The following is a 17,976-nucleotide window of genomic DNA, read 5'->3' on the forward strand; positions in this document are numbered from 1 at the left end:
TCCTTCAGGCCCACTGAATTTTATTTTCCTGATTTCTTCCCTAAATATAGATCATTGTAAGGCTTAGGGAAAACACCTGTAAAGGAAATTTCAGTCAATTTTTCTGACATTTGAGGAGAGGCAGAAGAAGCCTTTGAAATATTTCAATATTATGTACCTGTGTGATATTAAATTTACATACAGCATTGTTCATAGGGTTCTTAAATAAAATTCCCCTGCATTTATTTAGAGTGTAAAGTGTGGTCCACAGATTCAAAATAGAATTAAAAAGTAAAATTATTATTTTTTTCTCCGAGTCAATTTCTTCCTTTTACAAAGCTATGAAGAAAAAAATCTAAATGCAGATCTCATAAACCGTTTTAAGAATTATTCCTAATATATGTCAGTAATGAAAATAGTAGAATTCACAAATGATATATATGAAATATCGCTTCCCATTTCAACTCCCTGGCATTTAAGTCTACAAGCTCTCTGTGAATGAGAATATAAATGGATCAAATAAAGACTGCTGCTAACCATTCATAGTAAAATCTCATGACTATGAAAATGGCAAATGTTGGAATTAGTCAACCCAGAAAGAAAACAAAGTCAATTTTATGGCTAATGGAAAAAAGTAAGAATAAAATAAACTTTATTTTTCATGGAAAGGTTATTTACTTTTGATTGCTTGAGGAGGGTTCTTTGTTGATTTGTATACTAGAAACTGTACTATGACTCATTTCATGATTGGTAATTTTAGTAAGTATATTAATTAGTAGAAATGACTAAAACTATTATGAAAAGGTTTTTACTCATTTTATAATCTTTTACCTTACATAATGTATGTATACAGAACTATACATAATAATTATGTTCAAATATTCCTTATGATCATAATATTTATCTATAATTATAAAATAATATGCAAACTCAATATTTTAAAAAATTAACAGGCATATTACCATTAAAATATGAGGTAATAATGATGGATCTTTGGGGAATAAAAATATTTTAATAATTTTCTGCACTTTAGATCACTTTCAAGGTCATAGAGAAAATAAATATTGTTATAAACTTTTGAGGTTGGAGGGAATCACTGAGAATATATAGATCCCATTGTATTATTTTTGCATATGAGGAGACTAATGCCCAAAATGTTTTAAGAAATTGAGTACCATATATAGCCAATAAGTGGCTGATATGTAAGAACACAGGAACAAAAATAATTGCATCCTTTTCTCTTTTAATACATTTTATTTTTATTGACACATAGTAATTGCATGCATTTATAGGCTATTTATAGGGCATAGTATGATATTTCAATACATACATACAACATTTAATTATTAGGTAAGGGTAATGGCATACATATCCTATAATACATTCATCATTTCTCAAAATCCTCTCTGTAGCTCTTTTGAAATAGTCACTTACTTATTGTCAACCATAGTTATCCTATTGTGCTTTAGTACAATAAATATTAGTCTTCCTATCCAACTGCATTCCCATGGAGTTAGCCTTCCTCTCTCTTCCCACCCAACCTCACAAGGTTCCCAGAATGCAGTAACCACTAAAGTACTCTCTACTTTGATGTCCATGCTTTTGCTTCTACATACAAGTGAGAACATGAAGTATTTGTCTTTCTGTGTTTGTCTTATTTCACTCAACATAACATGCTATGTTTACACCCATGTAGCTGCAGATGTCAGAATTGTATTTCTTTATAATGAATCATATTCCATTATGTATATACATACACCACATTCTCTTTATCCTTTCATTTGTTGATGAATCCCTCAGTTGGCTTCACATTTGGGCTATTGGGAATAGTGCTGTGATAATGTGTGAGTAAAAATTTCTCTTGGACATACTGATTTCAATTCTTTTGGACATATAGTTAGTATTGGCATATCTGCATTATATGGTAATGCTGCTTTTAGTTTGTTTTGTTTTGTTTTGTTTTTCCCCAGAAACCTCTATATTGTTTCCATAATGGCTGTACTACTTTACATTTCTGGCTACTATGATGATTGCCTCTTTTGTTCCACATCCTCACCAGCATGTTATGTATTATATTTTAATAGTAACCATTCTAACAAGAGTTGATTCTAACTGAGCTCACTGTGATTATGATTTGCATTTCCCTGCTGATTATTGATGTTAAGCATGTTTTTATATATTTGTTGTTTTTTTTTTTTTTGTATATCCTCTTTTGAGAAATGTCTATCCAGGTCATTTACCCATTTTTAAATGAGATTATTTGGGGGTTTTGCTGTTGAGTTGTTTGAGTTCCCTATGTATTCTGCAAATTAATCCCTTGTTGGATGAATAGTTTGCAAATATATTCCTGCATTCTGTACATTGTCTCTTTGCTTTGTTAATTGTTTCCTTTGCTGTGAGAAACAGTTTAATGTAACCTCATCAAATTTGCCAATTTTAATTTTGTTTCTTGTGTTTGGGGGGCCGTATAAAAAAATTGTCCAGACCATTGTTCAAAAATATTTCCCCTATGATTTTTTCCAGTAGTTTCATACTCTTAGGTTTTACTTTTAACTGTTTAATTCACTCTGAGTTAAATTTTGTCTATGGTTAGAGATAGGGGTCTCCTTTGTTTCTTCTGCATATGGATACCCAATTTTTCCAGGACTACTTACTGAAGAGATTTTCTCCAACATTTGTTCTTTGCTGGAAACTAACTGACTATAAATATGTGGATTCATTTCTGGGTTCTCCATTCTGTTCCTGTGGTATATGTGTCTGTTTTATCCCAGTACCATGCTGTTTTGTGTTCTGTAACCTCAGAGTAGTGTTCTTGTGGCTTTGGCTGTAATCAAGGCAATGTCTGCAGGTATCTGAACTTAGCCTGGAAGGGTCTTAGGATTCTTCTGCTTCTAGGATGCAGCTTTTTTACGGTGGGTTTGCCAGTAGTTCTGGGTGTGGTATACCCAGCTGCAGGTAGAGGATGTCTGTCAGTTTCTATAGATTGTGTAGGGGAATAGGCCACCCCAGTGCCCTCAAAAAAGGTTCAGCACAGAGTGCTCTTCAGTGCATGAACTGTCTCAGGGGAGACCTATTTAGGGTAGTTGGCCCAGATCCAGAGGTGGGTAAAGAGGCCACCTGATTATTTTCTGGAGAGCAAAGCATGTTTTCTTTATGCAATTGAAAGAAGTTTTTAATGGGATATATATTTGGACCAATTTTACAAGGTGCTGTATCCAGTCTGAAATGTCAAATATTTCCAAGTTAATCAGTTAAAAAGGAAGTAAAATCCATTAACTTAAATGATGTGAGGTCTGTTTAAATTATAAAGTGAGAAACTGAACTGTAACATTTATCTTACCATCAGTGTTCAATAAAATGTTATTTAATTGAAATTTCTGTATGCCTCTGGGTACAGAATATATAGGCAAATATTAGGCACTTAAATTCTTTCCTATATGAAGGTAGAGAGTAGCCATTATAAGGTCCTCAACACATCTGAGGTTGCTTTCTTATTTTTAAAATAGGAATTGGTATGGCTGTCTTTTAAAAAATTTTCAACATTTTTTTTTAAAGAAAAGCAGAGTTAGTAGCAAACTTACAAAATTAAGATGAGTGTTTCAGTATTTAAAATGTATACAGTTTAAATATGAAAGAGAAGCAATAGTTTAAACATGGATGTTTATGGGTACATGAGAGAATGAGAGATAGAGAAAATACATCAGGATGTATTTCTGTTTAATCATACGATTTAATATAATTTCAATGTCTTTTTAATTTTTTTCTAATTATTCATGACACATCATACATAAATACAGTATAACTTCTCATTCTTCTGGTTTTACATGATGTAGAGTCACACCAGTCATGTAATCATATATGTACATAGGGTAACAATGTATGCTTCTTTCTTTTATCTTTTCTACCACATACCCCTCCCCTCCCTTCATTCCCCTATGCCTATTCCAAAGTACCTCCATTTTTTCCTAGCCACCTCCAACCCCATTGTGAAGTAGCATATGCATATCAGAGAAACATCCAGTCTTTGTTGTTTTGGAATTGGCTTATTTCACTTATCATGATATTCTCTAGCTCCACCCATTTACCTGCAAAATGCCATAAATTCATTCTTCTTTAAGGCTGAGTAATATTCTACTGTGTATATATACCACATTTTCTTTTTTCCATTCATCTGTTTAAGGGCATCTAGGTTGGTTCCATAGTTTGGCTATTGTGAATTGAGCTATCATAAACATTGAGGTGGCTGTGTCACTGTAGTATGCTGATGTTAAGTTCTTTGGGTATAAACCAAGGAGTGGGATAGCTGGGTCAATAGTGGTTCCATTCCAAATTTTCCAAAGACTCTTCTTACTCCTTTACATAACGATTTTACCAATTTGCATTTCCACTAGCAATACATGAGTATTGCTGGTGGTGATGAATGCCATTCTGATTGGAGTGAGATGAAATCTTACAGTAGTTTTGATTTCCATTTCTCTATTTGCCAGAGATGTTGAATGATTTTTCATATATTTGCTGATCAATTACATTTCTTCTGTGAAAGTGTCCAGTTCCTTAGCCCATTTTTTGATTGTTTTTTTTTTTTTTGGTGTTGAGATTTTTTGAGTTTTTTATATTCCTGAAGATTAATGCTCTATCTGAGATGCATGTGGTAAAGATTTTCACCTATTTTGTAGGCTTTCTCTTCCTGTTATGAATTGTTTTCTTTGCTGAGAAGAAGCTTTTTAGTTTGAATCCACCCTATTTTTTGATTCTTAATTTTACTTCTTGTACTTTAGGACTCTTGTTAAGGAAGTCAGTTCCTAGGTTGACATGGTGAAGATCTGGACCTACTTTTTCTTCTATTAGGTGCAGGGTCTCTGTTCTAGTGCCTAGTCTTTGATCCATTTTGAGTTGTTTTGTGCAGGGTGAGAGACAGGTGTATAATTTTATTTTGGTACATATGGGTCTCCAGTTTTTCCAGTATCATTTGTTGAAGAGGTTATCTTTTCTCCAATGAATGCTTTTGGCTCCTTTGTCTAGTATTAGATAACCATATTTATGTGGGTTTGTCTCTGTGTCTTCTATTCTGGACCATTGGTTTTCTTGCCAATACCAAGCCATTTTTGTTACTATGGCTCTGTACTATAGTTTAAGTTCTGCTATTGGGATGCCTCCTTTTTCATTCTTCTTGCTGTTGTTTTTTTTTTTTTTTTGGCTATTCTGGGTCTCTTATTTTTACAAATAAATTTCATGATTGATTTTTCTATTTCTATAAAAAATGTCATTAGGCTTTTTCTAGGAATTGCATTAAATCTGTATAACACTTTTGGTAATATGACCATTGTGACAATGTTAATTCTGCCTATCCAAAAGCATGGGAGAGCTTTCCATCTTCTAAAATCTTCTTCCATTTCTTTCATTAGGATTCTGTACTTTTTATTGTAGAGGTCTTTTACCTCTTTTGTTAGATTGGTTTATAAGTTTTTTATTGTTGTTGTTTTGTTTTTGAGACTATTGTAAATGAGGTAGTTTTTCTAATTGATCTTTCAGTGGATTTATCACTGATGTATAGGAATACATTTGATATCTTGGTATTGATTTTATATACTGCCACTTTTCTGTTCATTTATTAGTTGTAGAAGTTTTCCAGTAGAATTTTTTGGATCTTCTAAATATAGAACTACTTCATTGGCAAATAGTGATAGTTTGAGTTTTTCTTGTCCTATTTATATCCCTTTAATTTTTTCATCTGTCTAATTGCTCTGGCTAGAGTTTCCAGGGGTATGTTGAATAGAAGTGGTGATAGAGGGCATCCTTAAATTCAATATCACTGACAGACTAGACCACTTGGAAGAAAGAACCTCAGGCCACAAAGACAAAATATATAATTTTAAAAATAAAATTGAACATGCAGAGAAGATGGTAAGAAACAGTGAACAGAAATTCCAAGAATTATTGGATAATATGAAAAGACCAAATTCAAGATTTATTGGAATAGATGAAGGCACAGAGACACAAATAAAAGGAATGCACAACATTTTAAATGAAATAATATCAGAGAGTTTCCCAAAACTAAAGAATGAAATGTAACATCAAATATGAGAGGCTTATAGAACCCCAAAAGTACAGAATTATAACAGACCCACACCAAGGCACATTATAATGAAAAATTTGAACATACAAAATAAGTAGAGAATTTTAAATGCTGCCAGGGAAAAACAAGAGGTAACATTTAGAGGGAGACTAATCTAGATGACAGCTGATCTCTCAACCCAAACCCTCAAAGCCAGGACGTCCTAGAACAACATCTACCAATCTCTGAGAGAAAATGGATGCCAACCAATAATTTTATATCCAGAAAAATTAAGCTTCATATTTGAAGATATAATAATAACCTTTCATGATAAACAAAAGTTTTAAAAATTCGGAACTAGAAAGCCTGCACTGCCAACATTTTCAGTAAAATATTTTATGAGGAGGAATAGGAAAAAAAAGTGAAAACCAGCAAAGGGAGGTACTACACTAAAGACAATCAAAGGAGAAATAAAGTCAAGTTGATTTCATAAATAAGCCAAAATGAACAGGATTACAAATCACATCTCAATAATAACCCTGAATGTTAATGGCCTAAACTCATCAATCAAAAGACATAGACTGGCATATTGGATTAAAAAACAAGACCCAACAATATGCTGTCTCCAAGAGACTCACCTCACAGACTGAATGTGAAAGGTTGGGAAAAAATATATCACTCACATGGATTGTGTAAACAAGCAGGGATTTCCATACACATATCAGATAAAGTGAATTTCAAGCCTAAGTTAGAAGAGACAAAGAAGGACATTTCACACTGCTTAAGGGAATTATACATCAACAAGACATAACAATCATAAATATTTATGCCCCAAACAATGGAGCATCTAGATACATCAAAGAAACCTTTCTCAATTTCAAGAATCAAATAGACCACAACATATTAATACTGGGTGATTTTATCAAAGCTCTCTCACTAGTGTATAGGTCTTCCAAACAAAATCTAAAGAAAGAAACTATAGAACTCAATAATAGAATTAATAATTTGGAATATATATATATATATATATATATATATATATATATATATAGAGAGAGAGAGAGAGAGAGAGAGAGAGAGAGAGAGAGAATATTTTATCCATGAATGAACAAATACATTTTCTTCTCAGGAGCATATGGATCCTTCTCTAAAATAGACCATATCTTATGACACAAAACAACTCTTAGCAAACACAAAAAAATTAGAGATATTACCCTACATTCTAACATATTGTAATGGAATGAAATTAGAAACAAATGATAAAATAAAAAAAATAAGCTACTCCAATACCTGGAGACTAAATAATATGCTATTTAATGAATAATGGATAACACAAGATATCAGGGAAGAGACATAAAAATATTCTTAGAGGTAAAAGAGAACAACGATACAACATATCAAAATTTCTGGGATACTATGAAGGCAGTGCTAAGAGGAAAGTTCATTTCATTAAGCTCATTTATTAAATAAAGAATAAAAAGTCAAAAAATAAATCACCTAATATTGTATCTCAAAGCCCTAGAAAAAGAAGAACAAATCAACACCAAAAGTAGTGGAAGACAGGAAATAATTAAAATCAGAGCAGAAATTAATGAAATTGAAATAAACAAAAAACAATTTAAAAAACTGACAAAACAAAAAGTTGGTTCTTTGGAACAATAAATAAAATTGATAAACCCTTAGCCACGGTAGCCATGAGAAAGTGAGAGAAAACTCAGATTACTATGATTCATGATGAAAAAGGAAATATCACAATAGACACTATTGAAATGCAGAAAATAATTAGAAACTATTTTGAAACTTTATACTCCAATAAGACAGAAAATCTCAAAGATATTGACAAATTTCTTGGTACATATGGTCTACCCAAACTGAATCAAGAGGACATACACAATTTAAACAGATTAATTTCAATGAAATAGAAGACGTGATCAAAAGCCTACCAATTAAGAAAACTCTAGGACCAGGCGGATTCTCAGCTGAGTTCTAGAAGACCTTCAAAGAAGAATTAACACCAATATTCCTTAAATTATTTCATGAAGTTGAAAAGGAGGGAACTTTTCTAAACTCATGCTATGAGGCTAGTATCATTCTGATATCAAAACCAGAGACACATTAAGAAAACTTTAGAACAATATTCCTGATGAAAATAGATGTAAAAATTCTCAATACTGCAAATTGCATACAAAAACATATTAAAAAGATAGTGTACCACAATCAAGTGAGGTTCATCCCAGGGATGCAAAGTTGTTTCAATATATGGAAATCAATAAATGTAATTCATCATCACATCAATAGACTTAAATACAAGAATCACATGATCATCTCAATAGATGCAGAAAAAGCATTTGACAAAATACAGCACCACATCATGTTTAAAACACTAGAAAAACTAGGGTTAGTAGGAACAGACCTCAATATTTTAAAGCTATCTATGATAAGCCTAAGGCCAACATCATTCTAAATGGAGAAAAATTGAATGTATTCCTTTTCAATGACTTTTTTATATAAAAGCTGCACATCTAACAATATTTGCTTGTCCTATAGGATCCTCACTGAATAAGAAAAGCATTATTAACCTTTTGGTCAATTTGTCCATATACCTAATCACTCAATTCACTTCTCATTTTTACTTTTATTTGGCTATATTACCTCAAAAACAGAGCAACCCTTATTATCACACACAGGACTTCTGCTCTACAATAGCAATTACTACCTTCCTATCCTTCTTGGATAAACACTTTCAATACCTTTGATGCTATACCAGAAGTCTTGAGGAGATAGTAAAGGCTTAGATCAGTTTTAAGGGCTATTCAAATCAAGGATAATTTAAAGGGCTATTCAAATCAAGGATAATTTATTATTCTATTGTTAACAACAACTTCTATTACTGTTTTTTATATATATTCCTATATTATTCTAAATAATCCAAAGAGGAAAATACTGTAAATAACTTGATTTCAGATATAAGAAAACTAACATTTAGAAAGATTAGATTCATCTTACAAAGTCACACAGCAAAATGTCAGGATTAGAAATCAGGTTGTCTGGCTCTAGAGGTCGTTTTATTACCCAATTGCCTACATAACAGGCCAAAGGGAATCCCTCTCCTGAAAAAAATAATATTTTAATTCTCATTTTAGTACATTTTCTTATACTTCTCCTAAATTGCCACCCCTTACTTTTTAATTATATAAATCTTCATACAATTTTTTTTTCAGTTGAGGTTTTTTTTGCCTCCCTTTTTGATCCCCTGCTGTACTGTGCACATCTAGGGAAAGGCTCCAAAGATGATTCATTGGAAAAGGAGAATAAGGCATTGGAAAGTCTAATTATATTAAATTTCCTTTGGTCCTTTAAAATATTATTTTACCATAAAGTAAATGCAAATCCATGTATTATTAAAAATATGGTTGAATGGGTAGGTATTCAGGGTGCTTGATCAAATTTGAACTTTCTCACATATTAACTATTATTATATATTTACTCTTTTTTTGTACTCCAATTTGTGATCTCTTATTTGTACTCCAATTTGCTTCTTGAGTTCAGAAATTGTGTTTTTTAGTTTCTTTGTAAATTACCTGTGCCGTTAGAACAACTTTATATGAGTGACCCATTGTCTAAGAAAAACTTGATATTTTCAAAATCTATGTCAGAAAATGTCTACACATGCAAAACTGTGAAATAATTGCAAAAGTCAGTTGAAGCACAGAAGGATGATAGCTATAAATTGGTGGGAGTCTGTTGACCCTAATTTACAGAAGAATTTGTAATTGATTTAATTTAAACTCAAGAGCAAAGGTTGTATAACAGTTCTTCCTCCCTCCCCCTTTCACAAGTACAGAGTTAAGTGTGGAGATTCTGGATGGGTCATCAGTGACATGAGTATGAATCTAGACCAGTACCCAGGCTGGGCACATTGTGATTTTAAGGCACCTTGGTGTTCTGTTCAAATGATATTTTTGTTTTCAAGAATACACAATTGCCTCAGAAAGTTTTCCAAACATAAAATCAATAGGTTTAAAAATAAAAGCAAATTTATAAGTAAGTAAGCTATAACTTTCCTAGAGTCACGTAAGAATACACTAGGAGTGAATCTGCACATCATGAACAACCACAAGAATGGGATCCTAATTAGAATAAGTTCTACTCCGTGTATGTAAAATATGTCAACATATACTCTATTGTCATGTATATCCTAAAAGAAAAAATTTAAAAAATAAGTAAGCTGTAAGTGCAGTTGAAAATCTTTGTGAATTAGTTATTAAACCCCTCCAACATCCATGTTTTCTTCTCAGAATGGCATGCACTTAGAAGTCTGCTGAGAAGCAGTGGATGGTAAAATTGGAAAAGTCCACAGAGTTCAAATGACAGATAACCTCAGTCTTTGTTAAATGTCTAGGCACACACTTGGACTACATTTCTGAGTCCTCTTTGTGATTAGGTGTGGTCATTTCTTAACATAGAAGAAGAGCAAATGTGAACCTCAAGCATACTGTGCATGTGATCCCCCCTCCTCGTCTTATTACCTGGTCACAATGAGAAGATTCAAAGCCCATAAGATGAAAGAGATGTTTGTACTATATGATGTTTTGAGAATAGTTGTAGGAATATCTATGATCTGCTTTATGAGTCAAAAATAAATTTTACTGTATATTTCACTCACATATGGGTAATATTCACTAGTTTATCTTGGCTAATATAGCTAGTCAATCTTGGACTAATCACTCTAACCCCATACTCCAAATTACAATTTTTCTTAAAAATATCATATATTTAAAATTCAGCATACCCAAATTCCAATTCATCCTAACTTAGAAAGGCCCTTTTCAATAATGAATGTCTTATAAATGATGAAGCATCAGTACATAGCAGAAGACTTGACAGCAGGCCATGCTTTGACGACTTTTCCTCATTCATTGTAAATGCTCAATGAATGTGTTGAATTGGCAACAAGTAATCTATTTCCTACTCCAAGTCCCAATCATCTAATTTTCTACATAAATGGGACAACTTGAAATGTGCAACTGTGTAAGTGGCTTTATACTAATGAACAAAATCCAAATCTATGGAGCCTCTATTCATAAATCATAAATCATGACCTCATTATCTTCCTCAATTCCCAAGTTATCTATCTGTATAGTTTTAGGAGAAAAACTGGAGTTCAGGTTGTCTTATCTATTGGGTACATTGCTGTGCTAAACTGGCAATCTAGTAGACAGCTCAGAATTGCTGAAAATGTTAAGGGGAAATGCACATTAATATGCTTTCTCCTATTTTCTTCGTTCATCATTCACTTGAACATGCATTTCTCAATTAAGTCATTCATTTGCAATTTTCTGTGGGAAATCATGTAAGCAGTTTCTATCATGCGTTTATAAGAGAGGTGAATTGAGGCATACACTAAGTAGATACTGCCATCTCAATGCTTTTAAATGAAGTCAGTTATATTTTAGAGCTGCTGACATGATATTTGAAATTTAATTAAGAATAAATTCAGAATACAGAAGATCTCTAAAGGGTCAGATGGAAAAATCACAAGTGATAGGTTGATAAAAGTAGGCTTTTTATTGCTTTTTCCCCCCTTTGGGTATAGGGGATTGAACTCAGGGGCACTCAATCACTGAGCCACATTTCCAGCCCTATTTTTTTTTTTTTTGTATTTCATATTTAGAGACAAGGTTTCACTGAGTTGCTTAGTGCCTCATTCTTGCTGAGTGTGGCTTTGAACTTGAGATCCTCCTGCCTCAGCCTCCTGAGCTGCTGGGATTACAGGCACTTGCCATGGCACCCAGCTAGGCTTTTCTGTTATAGCCCTAAACAAACTTTTTTGGAGATTCAGCTTCCTTAACTCACTTTGTCCTATTGTCCCAATTTGGAGCATCTATAAAAACTTAAATATAGTAAAAAAAATACATGGCATAATTGTATAATATATAATATAAATGTATAAGTATATAATTATATTATAATAATATTAATACATAATAATACATATATATATATATATGAGCTCTAGATTATTATATACAACCTATTTTAAGGTGCTTGTGTCAAATTTGTTGAAATATTTGCAGAATTAAAACTATGGAATTTAATTAATCAAACACTGCATACATAATCATACTAAAAGTTTTAAATATAATTTACCCGGAGAATATGGCTTAGATGCAGTAAAAAGATCAATATGGCCTTTTGCCTTGTTAATAAGACAAATTCACCATAAAATAATAAATTGTATTTTAGCAAGTGGTAAGGGAGGAAGGAAAAATCATGCATATAGTGATAGGCTTGTACATGCATGCATGCATTCACCCCACTACACAAATTAAAGGTCTCTGAAATGAACAACAAAGGCAACAACAAAATCCGCCTATTGAGGAAATGAGAATGAGCCTAAACTAAAAATTGGTGCAAATGCTTTGGCAAGCATGATGATTTTGGTGATACAAACGCAACTTATTAATCATTTTGAAAATTAAAAAAAGATCATATTCAAAAAAAATCCAAAAAATATATGACAATGATATGATTGAATGAAAAGTTTTAAAAGTCCTTTTCGGCAATGAAAAGGAAATCCTATCTCAGTCAAGGCAATGAGATATCACCATGTGGTATTACACAGACTGTCAGGGATAAAGAAAATCCTGGCTATCTCAAAGTTTCAAACTTAATGAAGAAACTGTTTGTTTGTTTTTCTATAACCAGATGGGCCATGTTAATCTTCTATGCATTTGGATCAAAATAAAATATCTGTTCCAAGATTTTGGGGTTTTTCACTTAAAAGCATCTTTTTGTTTTCCTTTTTTTCTGTACCTCACAAAATAAATGTTTTCAATAATTAATACTCCAAAGAATAATACAAACTGTTTCATAAGAGGTTTGTTCTGCAAAACAGGCTCACTATTCCATTGACTCTGTGCCATAAGATAAATGATACTTATCCCTCAATCTTAATACCCGATGTTGATTTTCCACAGCTGACCTGTTAAGCAAGCATAAATCCAAGCATCTAGGGAACACAATTAACTGTGTGGTAACCAGCACTCTAGGAAGGCATCAGGAGGACAAACTGCAGCCCCAAGGAATTTACCATCTCCTCTGGAAGCCAACATAGCAAAATGAAATAAATTCACTAAATTTGAAAACAAACTAAATTAAACCCAAATTCCTACAATAAAAACCCAAAAAACAAACAAACAAACAAAAAACAACTAAGGAGTCTTAAGCACTCTCAGTCAGCAAAATGCTAAAGATTAGGGGAGAGGAGTAGACCAGATATTTTGTATGAATAAAGGAAGGGAGTGGAAGCCACAAAGATGAAGAAACCCGGGGGGACCGTGGCATATAAAGTGTATATACTTTTTGTGGTCCCAATACCCAGCTGAGCAGGTGACTTGAGGCATTCTGATAGGGAACTTTGAGCATCAACAGATGGGCTGTGCCCAGTGAGATGGAGTAAGTGTTGTGATAAGACTATTTGACTTAAGTAGTAAAGAGCTTAATGAGATTAACCAATACAACTTACTGATAACTGAGAAATTTTGGAATAAGGTACTACCTGCCTTTACTGAATGACCATTATTTACCAGAAACCAGCTCAGACTTGGACTCAGAGATGCTACAAGGAAAGTGCTAGAAGAATTGGAAGCTATGGAGAAGAAATTGATATCCATAAATGGAAGTAAATATAAGTAACTGATACCAAGAAGCCTGACAGATTCCTTGAGATGAGGTTCTGGATCTTTGAAGAAGTCTTATTTGAAGGCAAAATAATAATTGAATCCCAGACCAACAGCAAGGGCTGAAATAAATGTAATATAATATTGGACCTCTGTAAAATTTCTTTTGGATTAGTTGACCGAAGATTTGAATAAAATAGGCACTTCCTCTTACTTGGTAAACTAAAATGATAAACTAATGTAGATACTGAACTATTTTAAACCATTTTTTAAAAGACAAAAAAAAATTCTTGATATAATATTAAAAATATATTGGGAATGACATGGTTAAATGAGGAGGAAAGAACTGTTTTAAACAAAATGAATCAAAAGTAACTATTGGTTCTTTTATTTTCAATGTGACTCTCATCTTTTACATCAATCAGCTGAGACTTTTACTATGATTGGAACAATTTTTCAGTTAAAGAAAGGGTTTTCTTTTTTTGTTTTAAAATGATGCCCCAATACTTAGATATTATCATCATAAAATTTAAATCTTCTTTGATAAATACCCAAAGGTAAAAATGTTTGTTCCTATAGTGAATTAAAATACTTGATAGAACTGACAATCTACTCATCTCCAAGATCCTAAAATAAAATAAGCAATGTTGTTTCAACTTTAAATATTAAATAAAGTATACCCACAGGAGTTGGTAGACAGTATATAAATACTGGCAGACAGTGGCAGAATATTTACTTATGCTACTAATAAAGCATCTTTTTACAGAATTCTATGTTGTTAATAGTTTTCTAAACTTAATTATCTTTCTATTTGAGAATTATTTGTTTTAAACAAGGAAAACTAAAAGAACTTATTACATATTTTCAATTTCTCTTCTATTAAGCTGCAGAGATTTTCACATTAATAATGCTATATGATTATACGTTTATTTTAAAACCTAACCATTTCTGAGAAAATATGGCATGGTTTACATTTATCTTGCCAATTCAGGTGCAAAAATAACAGCTTGTCAATTTTACATGTTAACTTTTAAAATATTTTCTGTAAAATTACTTTTGGTCATTTTAAAACTATTGCAGAGAGGAAATTTTTTATTAGAAACCAATGTGTCATGGATGCTATCTCTTTGCATAATTTCTTTTTATGTAGTTAGCAGTTAGAAATATTTTGACAATTTTATCAATGAAACCATTATGGAAAATGTAAGCATTTTAATTCATCTTATTCGAAATAAGGAAACTAAGAAATGACTCATGGCCTAAATCCTGGCATAAAATAATCATTTTAATGTAAATTATAGATAAAGGATTCTATATTCCTAAGCCTCATTTGAATTATTCTATTCTCTCACTATTTAGGCATATTATTTTTAGTATGTATCATTTATTTTGGAAAATTTGGTTTTTTTCAAAACTATATACTATATGTGGCTATTAACCTTATGGATCAAACTCAAGACACATGGTATCCAAATTGAGCATTAATATCACTGTTTTCAATCATTGTTGCTTTATAGCTTGATCAATTCTCACTATTACTTCCTTCTGGAAACCATCTTAAATGTATAGTGGATTATGAAATGTTTATTCCCTAATCTCTTATGTATTTTCCATTTCTTAATATATCTTCAATCTAAGTAATATCTCAGATTTACCTTCCAATTCACTAATTCTCTCTTGATTAAATTCTTAATGGCTCTTCAAAAACCTGTGGGCTTTTAAATTTGTGATAACATTATTTTTTAACTTCTACTCTCTCCTCTTTGTCTACTGTTGTGAATTTGGACCTTTCTTTTTTCCTCTGCATCCTGTTTCTGGTAATAAATGTTTCTTTGCCTCATTCGAGACTGTATATTTCAGTTATAGCAGTTGATGAGTTTGCAGGGGTTTTTTTAGCCTTGTCATTTGCCATTAGAAAGACCAGCCTGAGAAAACAAGTGTTCCCCTCCCAGGACATAGGTTCCTATGCCTGGACTCTTCCTCTGAGCTTTGAGGTGCTAGCACCAGCCAATGAGCACTCTCTGTCCAAAGCTCCATGTTTGAGCTCCACAGAATTCTTCTGTTGTGTTTCTAAATTGTAATTAACCCACTCCCTCCCCTTCATTTTCCACAATAATAAGCAACTTCCTGTGGTTCCGACCCCCACAATATCTGTGTGTTCTTCACTACTTTTCAGTTTATGGACACCTAGCTAATAAGTTTTTATTAAATTAATTTTGTTAACACAACTAATTTCTGCTCTTTACTGGGTCTCAGCTGCTATACTCCCTAAAGAGAAGATCCATAGATATGGTTGGTTGAAGAGCATGGATATTGACTGGACCAAATGTCCCATATTAAAATTCTTAGGCTCCACCCTAGACCTACTAATTGAGGATCTTTATAGGAGGTACTTATAGACATTGAAGTTTGAAAAGTGCTTATCTAGAGTAGAGATGGGCACACTATAACTTCAGATTGATCTTGTATATAAAAGTTTGTTGGAATACAATAATACCTTTCCATTTAATTGTTTATAACTGCTCTTGTTACAATGACTGAGTTGAGTACACATAACAGAGACATTATGTTCTGCCTAAAGTATCGACTGACCTCAATCAGCAAAAGTTTGCTGACCCTCTGGCTAGAATACAGCAACAGTCTAAAATTGAGTGTTAAATGGATGATTCTATGATTTTTTTTCAGCTATTAACACAACTGGCCAAGAAAACAGTTATAAACCACCCAATACATTAGCCAAACTACTTCTTTCTAAATATGTCCCTCTCTCCTATGTTTCTGAATGTATTATGGCACATTGTATGAAAACCCATCAGAATTCAGAATTAGAACTTGATAATAACCAAATAATGAGTCCATTTAGCTTTCTAAAATGTGTTAGAATAAAATGGCATTTCTGTTACTATGATTAGTGAACTGAAATAAATCTGAAATGCAATGTTAGAATGAGATAAGCTTTTTAATGGAGAAAAATACAGCTTTTATAGCCTTAAACTGATATGAGTTATGAATGAACAATAAAAATGACCCCACACATTATTTTAGCCTTTATATGACTACATTGCAAATTACATTTTCTGTAGCATTATCAAGCAATACAATAGTTTAATATTGAAATCAATATTCACAGACTGTTTACACAACCCACACTGTGCTTTCATAGTACAATTCTTATAAAGGCCATGTACCCAGCATGGAAATAACTTTATTGTGATGGAAGATTTGATGGGATCATTACAAAAAATTATCTAGGTATCTCATATATGCAGGAAATTGCTCTTCAAGTAAAAAGTCCAGAAGTTTAGAATAAAGCAGAAAACACTGTCTATTTCTGTTCTCAGAAGTAGGACAATTCAGAAAAGGAAAAAAAAAAAACAACAAAAAACAAGTCACTGCTTATGGGAAATATACCATCAAGAAAAACAACTTTCCCTCATCCTCTTAACATCTTCTAGAGCTAATTTTATCTTTATTTAAATTTCCTTCTTGGATGTCCTATAATAATCGAAGAGTTCAAGGGCTGGGGATATAGCTCAGTTGGTAGAGTGCTTGCCTCACATGCATGAGGTCCTTGGGTTCAATCCCCAGCACCACCACCAAAAATAAAAAGAGAAAAAAATCAAAGACTTGATGTCAAATATCATTATGAAGATTTGTTTTCATTTTATCCAAGTTTTGATATCAATTGCCAAATGCCTTTGGGAAAATCACTTTATAACACATTTTTTAGGTTTTATATTTTGAAAAATAACCATATAAAAACAAAACGAAATAACAAAGGGAAGCCTCATATCCCAACTGTAGCATTCTCCATATGCCATCTGTCCCACAATACTTTCCATATGTCAGTTACATTATAGTTACTCTGTTCATAGTTCTTTCTCATTAGGCAAAATATCATACACTGTAATGCACAAAACTTGCCTTATAATTTTCACAAATGGATACACCTAGATAAGTCTTATGGAAGTTTGTGATAAGAGTTCCTTCCTACCAAAATGTTCCCATTTTTCAATTCCAATTGCTTTTTGACTATTCTCTGCAAGCCTCTAATGACAAACGCTATTCTGAAAATGATTTTTTCATTTTACTTTTGCCTGTTTTAGATTTTTTTTTTCTAATGGAAGCATAAAATTTGGTTTTATTTTATGTTTGGCTTCTTCTGCTGCTCTGCATAATGTTAGAGAGATTTATCTAGTCCATTGCCTTTAACTTGTGGCTTTTCATTGCTCAGTACTATTCTAATTCATGAATGTAACT

The 17,976-nt window shown here is 32.3% G+C and overlaps 1 protein-coding gene and 1 non-coding gene across 2 annotated transcripts in view; one reads left to right on the forward strand and one right to left on the reverse strand.

Moving 5' to 3' along the window:
- The window catches only part of Galntl6 (polypeptide N-acetylgalactosaminyltransferase like 6), a 1,042,003-nt gene that overhangs the window by 764,578 nt on the left and 259,449 nt on the right, over positions 1-17,976 (reverse strand). The window lies entirely within an intron of this gene.
- Trnav-cac (transfer RNA valine (anticodon CAC)) lies at positions 17,239-17,312 on the forward strand. The gene has a single exon. It is a non-coding gene; the product is annotated as a tRNA-Val (tRNA).

Source organism: Urocitellus parryii, chromosome 14 (genome assembly GCF_045843805.1).
Source record: "Urocitellus parryii isolate mUroPar1 chromosome 14, mUroPar1.hap1, whole genome shotgun sequence".
NCBI lineage: Eukaryota > Metazoa > Chordata > Mammalia > Rodentia > Sciuridae > Urocitellus > Urocitellus parryii.